This window comes from Pteropus alecto, unplaced genomic scaffold (assembly GCF_000325575.1).
Source record: "Pteropus alecto unplaced genomic scaffold, ASM32557v1 scaffold88, whole genome shotgun sequence".
NCBI classification, from domain to species: Eukaryota; Metazoa; Chordata; class Mammalia; order Chiroptera; family Pteropodidae; genus Pteropus; species Pteropus alecto.
In genome coordinates, this window is record NW_006494611.1 from 18,057,994 (window position 1) to 18,070,380 (window position 12,387).

The window sequence follows — 12,387 nt, forward strand, 5'->3', positions numbered from 1 at the left end:
TAAGTGAAGAAAATCAAGATGTTGAACAGCTGTTTAAAGAAATAATGATGGAAAACTTCCCTAACCTGGTGAAGGAAATGGACATACAACCCCAGGAAGCTCAGAGAATTCCAAAAATCAGGGATCCAAAGAGGCCCGCACCAAGACACATCATAATTAAAATGCCAAAGCTTAAATACAAAGAAAAACATTTAAAAGCAGCAAGAGAAAACAAATAATTACATATAAGGGAACACTCATACAACTAGCAGCTGATTTTTCAAAAGAAACTATGCAGGACAGAAGGGTTTGGCAAAACATATTCGACAGGATGAAGGCCCAGGATCTACAACCAAGAATAATTTATCCAGCAAAGCTATCATTTAGAGTTGAAGGACAGATAAAGAGCTTCCCAGACAAAAATAAACTAAAGGAATTTATCACCACCAAGCATGAACTACAGGAAATGTTGGAGGGACTTCTTTAAGAAGAAAAATCATGTATCAAAAACAGAAATAAAGAACGGTAACAACTACATTCCTATCAATAAGTGCCTTAAATGGAAAAGAATTAAGTGCTCCAACCGAAAGATGGAGTGGCTGAAAGGATAAGAAAATAAGACCCCTACATATGAAAAGGAAGATAATGGAAAAAGATATTGCTTTGATGAACCTAGAAAGTATTTAAGTCAGACAGAGAAAGATAAACACTATATGATTTCATTTATATGCAGAATTTAAGGAATAAAAAGAACAAACTAATCGAAAACAGACTCACAAATATAGTGGACAATTTGGTGTCAGACAGAGAGGAGGGGGGTTGAGGAGCTGGAAGAATGTGGTGAAGGGTTAACGAAGTACAAATTAGTAGCTGATGGATGGTCACGGGGATGGGGAGCACGGCATAAGGACTGCAACTAGCATTAATACATTGGCTAGGTGGAGGGTCAGGGGAGGAAGGGAGCAATTGGGGGATCATTTTACTAACTATATAGATGTCTAACCAATGTACTATATACTTGAAACTAATTAAAATTAAAAAAATGAAAAAAATGAATGGTCAAAAAAATTAAAAAATAAATGGAAAGACATATTGTGTTCAAGAACAAGAAAATTCAACTCCCTAACTGAAATATATATTTAACTCAATTCCATTAAATATCCCAGCAGAAGTTTTGTAGATACAGGCAAGCTGATTCTAAAATTAATATAGAAGTTCAAAGGAACTAGAAAAGCCAAAATAAGTTTGAAAAAGTAGAATCGAAGGAATCACCCTACCAGAATTTTAAGCTCGGTTAACCAAGACAGTGTAGTATAATAAAGGGACAGTCACTTAGATCAGTGGAACTGAACAGGACAGCCCAGAAAAACAGATCCACACAAATATGGCCAACTGATTTTTAAGAAACTCCCAAAGAATAGTCTTTTTGACAAATGGTGTTGGACTCATTGAACATTTGTATACTTAAAAATTAACTTCAACCTAAATCTCACACAGTCAACAAAAATTAACTCAAAATGTGTCATAGATTTAAATGTAAAATATAAAACTATAAAACTTTCAGGAAAAACCTTTGGAGAAAAGCTTCATGACTTGGGGTTAGGCAAAGAGTTCTTACATGCAACACTAAAAACATGATCCATAAAAGAAAAAAGTTGATAAGTTGGACTTGGTCATAATTTAAAATTTTTCAAAAGATACTGGCAAGAGAATAAAAAGAAAAGTTATAGACTATAAGAAAATATTTGCTAATCAAATAATGACAAATGCTCATTCCTAAAACATAAAAGAATTCTCACAACTCGGGTAAGAAAACAAACAACCCAGTTTTAAAATAAACAAAGGACTTGAACAGACATTTCACCAAAGTAGATGAATGAATGGCAAATAACCTCACAAAAAGATGTTAATTTAGTATCACTAGTCATTAGAGAAATGCCAATTAAAATCACAAGGAAATACCTATTAGAATACCTAAAATAAAAAATACTGATATCAAGATCTAGTGAGCATGTAGAACAAATGGAATGCTCATATGTTCTCGTGGAAATGCAAACGGTACAGCTATTGTGGAAAACGGTCTGGCAGTTGCTAATTAATTTAAAAATACTCTTATCATATGACCTAACAATCCCACTCTTGAGTATTTATTTTAAGGAAGTAAAAACTTCTGTTCACACAAAAACCTACACGAATGCTTATAGCAGTTCTATTCATAATTATCAGAAACTGAAAACTTAAATGGCCTTCAGTGAGTGAATGGACAAACTGTGGTACATCTCTACATTGCGATACTGCTCAGTAATAAAATGAACTATTCACATATGCAACATCTTGAATGAATCTCAAGGGCATGCTAAGTAAAAGGAACTGGTCTCAAAACTTTACATACTGTATTAATTAATTTTTATATGACATTCTAATAAAGACAAAACTATAGTGATGGAGAACAGATTCTTTGTTGCCAGGGCTTGAGGAGGTAACTACAAAGAAGTAATACCAGGGAATTTTTTAGGATAATGGAATTGTTATATATCTTGATTGTGGTAGCGGTTATATGAATCTATTGTATTAAAATTCATAGAACCGCATACACATGCACATATGTACTACACAATTTTACCACATGTTAATTAAAAAATAAAACTAAAATATGTATGGATGTTTTAATATTTGAAAACAATTTTTATCTGAATAAGTATTTATTAGAAGATCAAAATTCAGAGGCATTCATCAATTCCTTCTCAATTGTATAGTTGAAATATGAAATGAAACATTATTAGAAACCTAGCCTTGCTTAGACTGGAGCTAGATATTGCTTCCAGTCAACATTTTGTAGTCTCATAAATCAAATCCATAGTAACTCAGAAGATATTCTCTTTATAATAGTGCTTTTATAAAGTTTGGAGGTTGTGAATCCAACAGTGCTAATTCATCAAGTTTTTCTTGCTTTTAAGCAGCCCTACTGGTCCATGTAACAGAATTTTTAAAAATTTTGACAAATTTGGGAACATGGCATAATGAGTATGAACACAGGCTCTGGAACTAAACAGCTTGATTCAAATCTTAGCTCTGCCATTTACTAGCTTTTTGACTTTAGACAAGTTACTTAGCCTCTACATGTCTCAGTTTCCTTATCTGAGAATAATAATAGTACTTACTATGGAAGGTTATTATGAACGAGAATTAAATGAGTTAATATATGTAAAGCTCTAGAACAGTGCCTGTTCTAATGTTAAATTAGAACAGTTAAATACTATATGAGTATTTGTTAAATAAAATGCACTAAGTTCTGGTCCATTTGTCAGTTACATTATCTTACAGCTATACCACGTGACAACTGATTAAATAGTCAAATTATATTTGCAAATGGAATTTTTTACAAGTTTACTAATTAATATGATAAAGTTGTAATTGTAAGATTCTACATTTGAGTCTCTCCCTCACAACTGTGGAAGTTACAGCATGTGCGACTCAAGCTTTGGCCACAGTTCTAGTGAAGACAATGAACAGTCTTTAATTAATTTAGTGAATTCAATAGGTATCGAAAGGATAGGTGCCAGGAAAAGGAAGCCAGTTTGACCCTAAATTATGTGGATAAATCTACTGGTAACATCACTCTTTAAGCATATTCCATTCTAGATTACATACTTGAGTTATACAGACTTAAACTGTGCAGCCCCACTAGCAATGATAAAAGTAGATAAAAGTAGACAAAAACAGTAGATAAAAGTTCTAGGGGAAAAGTTCTAGGGGAAAAGATTCAAGCTCAGTACAAGGAAGAACTAATGTGGAAGAGCCCTCCAAACACGAGGTGGACTACCTGAGCACTTAGTGAATTCCATGTCACAAAGAATGTTTAAACAAGCTTAATGACCAGTTGGTGGGACAATTATGATGACAACAATCACTATGTTTGTCCCAGGTCTTTTACATGCATTATCTTCAATCCTCTCACCAACTCTATATTGTGGTCACTATTGCCATTATATAGGTGAGGAAACTAAGGCTCAGAAAGGTTAAATAAATTGCCCCAAACACACAGCTACTAAGTAGCAAAGCTGTGATTTGATCCAGGTCCTTTAATTCCACAGCATATATGCTTTTTACAATTCCACCCTGCCTTTGGTTAAAGATTCAATGTCATTTAATATTCCTTTCAATCCTGAGAGAGTGTGACTCTATGAAATTATATTTTCTTAGACATATCTAGATCGTCTCTAATTCTATAACACTAGAGAAGGTATCTTTATCCAGGAAAAAGATGTGTCTCTCCTTTCTTAATGTTGGTTTGTTACTTCTGTGAGAGAGATAAGTTCCAAAATAACACACCACCTAGTATGTCAATATGTAATGAAATTAACAATAAATTGGACTATGCAGAACAGGTATGGAATTTCTTACTTCTGAATTTATTTCCTAGAGAGGAAGATTTATTCAAAAAAGAGGTAAAATGTTTTTTTCTCTTATAAAAGTAGCAAAATACTTTTTCTTTAAAGTAGGCAGCGAGTGAACACATAAGTAGTGGAGATAAACCTCGATGGCTAACTCACAATTAAAACATGATTCGTGAGAATATGTGAGTATTTTCAGAATTTGTTACTATAATCTCTCACTATCTTGGAGTGGTGATGGTTACATTCGTAAAAAGTGTTATGTTAGATAAAACCTTCATTGGCAAGTTCAAGGTTTCACAGAAAATAGGAAATAAACAACAAAATTGCCAATAAGCAGAAAAGAATCATTTCCCTCATTTGTTCACAAGCTCATTTTTCTGAAAGCCATGATCTGCTGTGGAAGATGGAGTTTATTTCATATTAACCCCACTTCTTTTTGTAAAGTTCTTGATGTAACCCTTTCTGTATTGATAATTAATGCTTTCTTGGATTTGCTTTCTCACTGGTATCATTTTTGCAAGCCTTGGCAGCATTCTTTGAAGCCATCTGGTCTTTCCAGAAAAGAAGGGCATGGTTTTTGTGGGCTGGGTCTCCTACTGTTACTCTCCAATTGTCGTATATGGAAAGGGTAGAGAATAGCAGACCTCTTCTCTCTCCACCATCTGATTATAAGATTGGGGTTGGGGTAAGGATAACTAGTTAAGTTCTTTGGGATCTTGATGGTAAGGATAACTAGTTAAGTTCTTTGGGATCACAGAGTTTAAAATTTAGGCATCCAAATATGAAACCACATTGCAATAAAACTGTGACTGGCAAAATGATAATTGACAAGGGATTACTTCACAAATCTTGTTAGAAATCTTCATAACCTCTTAATATTTTAAAATATACTCCCAAACCTAGAGTTCAAATTTAGCATTCCTTCGTTGGATTCCAAAAGGAGAAAAAAATCAAACAAAAGTTCTCCCACACTCAGGTTAGAATGAACAATCACAGATTCATGGAATTAAAAAGTTGATGGAATTATTCCAATTTTAGAGGAGGAAATCCAGAAAGGCTCCCTAACATGTGACAGGTCACAGAGCTGGCCCTCGTTTAGAACTGTCATAATTTAAAATTTCTCAATACTGTACTCAATATTGCATCTTTCATGCTTCCATCTTTTTTGATAGTCTGTGTTTGTTCTTCACCTACCTGACACTCGTAGTTGGCAACAATTGTCTGTGTTGGGTACAGAAACTGAATTTGGGGATGATCAGTAAAATAAAGCGTCATAGACCCTACCTTCCTATGGAATGAGAAGAAATCTTGTCCCCTTGCAGGGATTTTTAGTTGTCTTCTCTTTTTGGCCCATGAGTGTGGGTTCATGTGCTGGAGATCTTTATGATTCAATCAATTGAAAAAATATGTTTATTCACTCTCTCCTTCCTCCCTTTTCCCCTCACCCCCCCAAATTTCCCCAAATAATCACAGTATTTTATGACTTTAGACACCATTCACTTAAACTGTTTTCCTGCTTACTTCCAAGGAGAGTGGGGAGGTGGGGCAGTGGAGGTTCCTTGAATACTAGCCTGTAAGGATAATATGATAATAAACTACAAAAAGTCACTTTATCTAGCATAAATAGAATTGAATGATGGATGAATTGAAATGTGGAAGATGGAACACTGTCCAGTCAGAGATTTGAGAATAGCTAGACAGAATTCTAATGCTGCTTTTAGCAAGTTAAGAATCATTACTATTCTCCAGTCTTTTGCAAAATACCATAGAGAAAGAAAACATTGTTGGGGAGTCAACCTCTTTGTCTCCTTTCTTTGTCCCCTTTTCTGATTCCTCATTTACCTGAGAACTCAGGAAACATAAAGAAATGAATGTAGGGCATACCTCTGGCACTGGGCCTCATTCAGGCATTCAAAGATCTCAGAATGGTTCTGTTATTTAAAGTTAATAAGCTAAAGACTAGAAAGTGGAAAGGTTTGTGAAACTCTATCACATATACTATTGTGAAATTGAATGGAACTTTGAGCACTGCCAACTTAGCATACTTGATTTGTTTCCTGCACTTCTATAACTCAAGTTACAAGCTTGGCTTTTTTTCCTTATCCCTTTGTTTTGTTTTTTTCTGGGTCCAGAAACACTGACAACAAAAAGGTAAGAAGAGTGATTTTAATGTTAGCTTGCTAGTGTACAACTGCTGGGCCTCTCTAAGGTGAAAAAAAAGTCTGGTAGATATTTCATTCTTAAACATCTAAAATCAGCAAGTTTTGCCTTTGCCTTTGCCTTTGCCTTTGGAAGCCATGCGCTCAGTCTCTGAACAGGATATATCATGTCTTTTGCTCAGTAAAACTCCTCTATCTTGTGAGCATTTCCATGACTTGAACATAGTAAATACTTTCAAAAATGTGTTGTGCTTAAATGAATCAAATGTTATGTGCGGATTTGCAGCTCTGACATTACAATAGTCCTCAAGGGCAATAAGAAAGTTGTAGTTTACAAAGAAAAGATAAGCCATGCAAACTATCAACCTCCAAAATCTCAAATCAGGTTTAGCATCTCACTTTTACCCATTGAGTTAATTTCTTTCTTTTGTGTAAAACCCACTTAGCACCATAGGTAAAGAAGTTTTTCCTAAACAAATAATGAATAGGCATGAACTACAGGATAAACCTCTAGAGTAAAAAAAAATCAATAGTTCTATAAGGACTTACATTTTTACAAGATGTTTTAGACTTCAGAATTCCATAAGAGCAAAGGCTGTAAGCTCAATAAATGACTTATTAGACAAATGAGAACAACAGCCAATATTAATGATGATCTTCAGTGAACTGAGAAATATCCAGATAGTTATATTTATAAATTGATCAATATTTTAAACTTAATTGTCTGGGGCTTATAAGAATAGAATCTTATAGGTTTTATACAACCATCATACAGTGAGACTCCGCCAGAGGGATGTAATAAAAATGAGAATGAGAGAACCAAGAGGTCAAAGAGACAGGCGTGGCTTCTTCGCAAGTCAGGGAAGACAAACATTCCCAGACAAGATACCATGGTTCAAAACTTAAGATGTGAAGTCCTCATGCAAACACTAAGGAGATATGAAAGAATCTCTGTCCTTACAGACTTTTTGAAGTGAGAGAATATCACTTCATAGTATAATGAAAATATCATCAGAGTTGTTACAATGGCATGCAACAATGGTTTATTGAGCACTTGTTATGAGTCAGGCATAGAGCTCAGCACTTCACATGCGTTGTCTCATCAATTCTCAATGCAACTCCATGGCATATGTATTGTTATTGTTCCCACATTAAAGATGAGAAAATTGAGGCTTAGAGAGTTTAATAACTTGTCCAAAGTCATAGTCTAGTAAATAATAGATCTTACATTCAGACCCACATCTGTTTGGCTGCAATGTCCATGTTTTTAAACCCTGTGAATACCAAGACTCGCGCTAATGGGATTGATCTCCAGGTGGGGGAAACATCAGGAACAAACCTGTAATGACAAGGAAATAACATAATTGTGATCAGTAAAATGGTTTGATTCTACATGTCCTATCTTTGGACTCTTATCTTCCTCTTTTTTCCTGCCCTGGTCACATTAAATCTATAGGAATGGGTCCTGAAAAGCCCCATTAGCTATGTCAGATTTGGGGACAAAAATCAGTTAATTAAAACATTTGTTAAGATCTTCTTATGTTATAAGAATTCTCTTTTCTCAAGAAGTTCACATCTGATAGAATACAGAAATTTAAACACCAATTATAATTCTGTGAGATGAGTACTATGCCATTGCTAAGTATAGTGAATTATGGGGGCTAACAGAATGGACACAGATTTTAGTGTACTTGTGCTTAGAAAATAACATCTCAAATTTTTCTTGTCCATTTTGGTTTCACTTATGCTTCTAAGTTACAAGTTATTCTGACTAACAGAAATGGGAGGAAAGATTTTTATTCAATCTTAATTTTTAAAATGTTAAGCCCCAGCACACATTACTTTCCACATACTTTCAAGGGCATTTTTCTAGAATCAGGTAAATGAGAGCAAGCAAATGACCTACTTACAGCGAAAAATGCTCCAGGTTATAAAGGATGGGAAGCCAAGTGCATCCTGGAAACCACAGCATCTGGTCTTGTTTTCTGCTTCATCTATCAATCTGCTGTTACAGGAATTGAGAATTAATGTGTCAACTACAGTACTGTTTCCTCTATTTTGTCTGATGAATTCATATCTTTGTTATCCTATTCAATCTCTCTCATCTCTTCTATTAAAAAAAAAAAAACATGTGGGCATTTATAAAGATCCTGAATTATTCCTAGAGAGATTACTCTTTCATCTATGCCTCAAAACTTTGCTAAAGAGTGTATAGTAAGGTCAGATATCTTCTCAAGTAACTCCGTCTTTATCAATCCTGATTTTACAGATTATATCACTTGAATAGTTTATTTTCAGTACTGTATTAAAACTAAACAACAAAATATTGCAGATTTAAAATAAATACCCTGATAACATGAGAAAATTACATACTCATTTTTACATACATGTATTTTAAATTATGTTTAAAGTTTAAAACATAAAAGCATGAAAAGTAGATTGACAATAGTATGCTCTTTGAACTTTGCTGTTGAGTCTTTTAGCTTTCTGTGCTTTTTATAGAATGGAGCTATCAACTCATCTTTCCACTCTTTTGAATTTGTTGAAATTTTAGTTTCCCATTATTTTTGTCTTGATTTCATCTTATCCTTTCTACTGGAGTTTCAAGCACTTAATCTTGGTTTTTCTCAGTGCTTTCATGACTTCAGGTACAGCTACATATTCTTTACTTTTCTTTCTCCTCCCATTCTATTTAACTTGTCAAAATAATAATTAAGATTATTCTTTTCTGATAAAATATTTTTAAAAGAACCAAGGTTACCAAGTGACTATTATACTGGCATAATTACTGCTATATAATTTTATCTATTTGTTGAAGTTTTACTCCTTCTAAATCACTGTCAAGTGAATCATTTCTAATGAGCAATGAATAGGGTCAGGTTTACTGTATTAACTTATCTAAAAATTTCAGATTTGTTTTTCCTTCTAAAAAGATTTCATTCTGAATCTAGTCATGAAGCTTCTTTGCTTTGATTTCTAGCTGTATCCCAGCTTGATAGGCTCTTAGGGCTGGGGCAGTAGAAATTTTCTGTAAAAATACATCTAAAATTATGACTGACTAGGGTAGAATTTTCAAAGTGTGGTACAAAAGTATCTCTATCCAAATTATCTCAGATGTTTATTCAAAATGCAAATTCCTGGGCCAAAACTTAGAGCAGTTAAATGGGAACTTCTAAGGCTGGGACCTGGGAATCTGCATTTTGCCAAGTTGTCCACGTAAGTCTATAGGCTCACAGTGAAATTTGAGAATCCCTCATCTAAGGAACCCCTATACCTTCAGGGTCCAGTTCATTGATTGACCCTGGCTGCAGAGCAAACTAACCGCACCCCCATTCAACTAACAAAAAGAAAGGTGATTTTAGTTCCATGTATGGAGAACTGCCATAAACTGTTTTAAGAGTCAACGGTTAATAAAGGAAAGACTTTCTACAATAAATAATTGTTTTTAATATCTCGAGTCTAACAATCACAGAGGTCCAGAAAGTCTACAAAAAAAATCTGTTGTTATAATTTCCTGATTAATATTACACGTAATGAATTACTTATTGAGCCCCTACTGTGGGCCAAATATGGTGTTTTGTGCTGCCAGGGATTATATAAAGCTATCCTGGGATGAAAAGCATATGTTCACTCTGTTCTATTCTAAAAGAACCTAGCTGATTTAGTGGCTGATGGAAATGAACATGTATGGTATGTGGGAAGGCAGTAATTTGATGTCTTAGGGCCCACATATAGGAGGCCTCCTAAGGATTTGCTAAATGAAAATTAGGTCCAGAAAGTACAGGTATAGGTCCTTGGTTTATAGCCAAACCACTGGAAAAGGAATGAGCAGCAGCATTTATTTGGAGGCGTGTAAACTCTTCATGGTCAGTCACGATTAATTTATCCCACGATTTCCTTTTTTGTACAATCATACCCCATTATTAGGCAGATGAATTCATTAGCTACAACTGTATTGGGAGTTCCACCTCACTCTAGAACTAATTTAGGGTGTCCCTAGTAGGGTAACCTGTTTGTCATGGTTTACTTGAGACTTTTTCTATTTTAGCATTGAAAGAAAGCCCTATGTTCCAGAAACTCCTTTAATGTCAGACTAGGTAGGTTGGTCATGCTAGTCCTTAGACTAATGCCGGTGAAGTTCTTAGTTGACTAAGTTTCACTCAGTGAATGATGGCGATCCATTACCATCTTGAATTTCTCAGCTCATTTTTCTTACCATTCGTTATGATTACCCTAATGGGCCACAAAACCTAAAGCTCTTTCCTTCAGTAACTTCTACCTTTTAACTCTGTCAAGGCATGTTCCCATGAGCAATGACTCAGACTGATGATAATCCCAGGGATTCAGGAGAGGATCTCCAACCCCGGGGCAGCAGTCGGGTGGGTGGTCCATGGCCTGTTAGGAACCAGGCTGCACAGCAGGAGGCACTCAAGAGAGGAAAGCTTTATCTGTATTTGAAGCCATTCCCCAGCACTGGTATCACCTCTTCAGCTCCACCTCAGCTCATCAGGCATTAGATTCTCATAGGAGCATAGGTGCCTGGTGCCAAAAAGGTTGGGGACCCAGCGCTGCAGTAGCATATCTTCTAAGACTTCTAAGACAGCTGTACATGGCTCGTATTTTTTTTTGTAAATATTATCCAAGCCTCATAATCATCCTGTTCTTCTCAGTTCTATTTCTCTCTCTAAATAATCAGTCTAGTTCTCCCCAAAGTAGGTTCATATCATTTTTTTAAAAATATACATATGAATGTAGACACACACACATAGACCAAAAGGCATGGATTAAAACATGAACCACTTACAGTATTAAATTCCATTCTGATTCTTGTCAATGACTCGTTTTTTTAAACATTTACCCATTTACTCTTTAAAGCCTTATGATTTTGTCATTTCATGGTTTTACCTCCTTCACCTAGATTTTAAAATTTAATTGGTATTAAATTACTATCTCAAAGAGAATATGTAAAGTGTAGGGTTTGAATTAGATCAAGGTTCCTATAAAATTTTGGCACTTATTAGATGCATGAATTTAGGAAAGTTAATCTCTCTAAGCTTTAAAATTTGCTCATCTATAAGAAAATAATGGCTACTTTGCAGGATTTTTTTTTGAGGTCTTTAGATTACGGTTGTGAAACGCGTAAAAAGTATATTGCCTGATACATAGTAGACATTCAATAAATTGTAGCTATTATCCTCACTACAGTATCAGGAGCTTGTAACAACGGCAGCATTCATTAAAATTCAACAGATTGCAGAATTTCAGCCATCAAAGATGATGCCGAAGGCAGAGGCGCAAAATGCTTTCCCGAGGAGGGCAAGGAGAGGAACTGTCTCATTACTTGTCTCACCGCCTCTATCTGAAGGAAGTGATACTTCTTATATCTGGGGACAGTGTCTAAAGTCCTTTCGCCCCCTGGCAGTGTGTTCAGGAGGCTCTGGCTTTCAGGTTTGTTCCCTTGGGACCTCTTGTGTCACGTCTCTCTTTCTGAAAAGGGGAAGGGGTAAAGGAAAAGGGAAGTCACCGAAATGCAAAACCTGTGACCGGATGCCCTATTCTGTCCTGACTACCCGGCCTGCCTGGGTGGGCTGCAGAGTCGTTTCGTTTAAGATTTTCAGGCGCTACCCCCAGGTGCTTGTCAGTGCAGATATGGGGGAGGAGGGTGAGCTCACCCCAGAAACTGAAAGGCAGATGGTGAGGGGTGAGGGGTGACCATGCGCGTCAGCGCTTTGGCTAAAGGACAGAAGAGCAGCGTGCAGGTTTGCACGGGGGGTAGGGAGATGACGGGCGCGAGTAAGGAACAAGCAGGAATCAGGGAAGAACTTCTTTGCACTCCGAACAAGGTTCCTGGA

At 35.7% G+C, this 12,387-nt stretch overlaps 1 long non-coding RNA gene across 1 annotated transcript; it reads right to left on the bottom strand.

Moving 5' to 3' along the window:
* Window positions 1-7,712: 7,712 nt before the first annotated feature.
* LOC112474117 lies at window positions 7,713-12,369 on the bottom strand. The gene is made up of 3 exons (XR_003044291.1): window positions 11,340-12,369; window positions 8,446-8,540; window positions 7,713-7,874 (listed from the first exon to the last, which is right to left on the bottom strand). It is a non-coding gene; the product is annotated as an uncharacterized LOC112474117 (long non-coding RNA).
* Window positions 12,370-12,387: the final 18 nt, after the last annotated feature.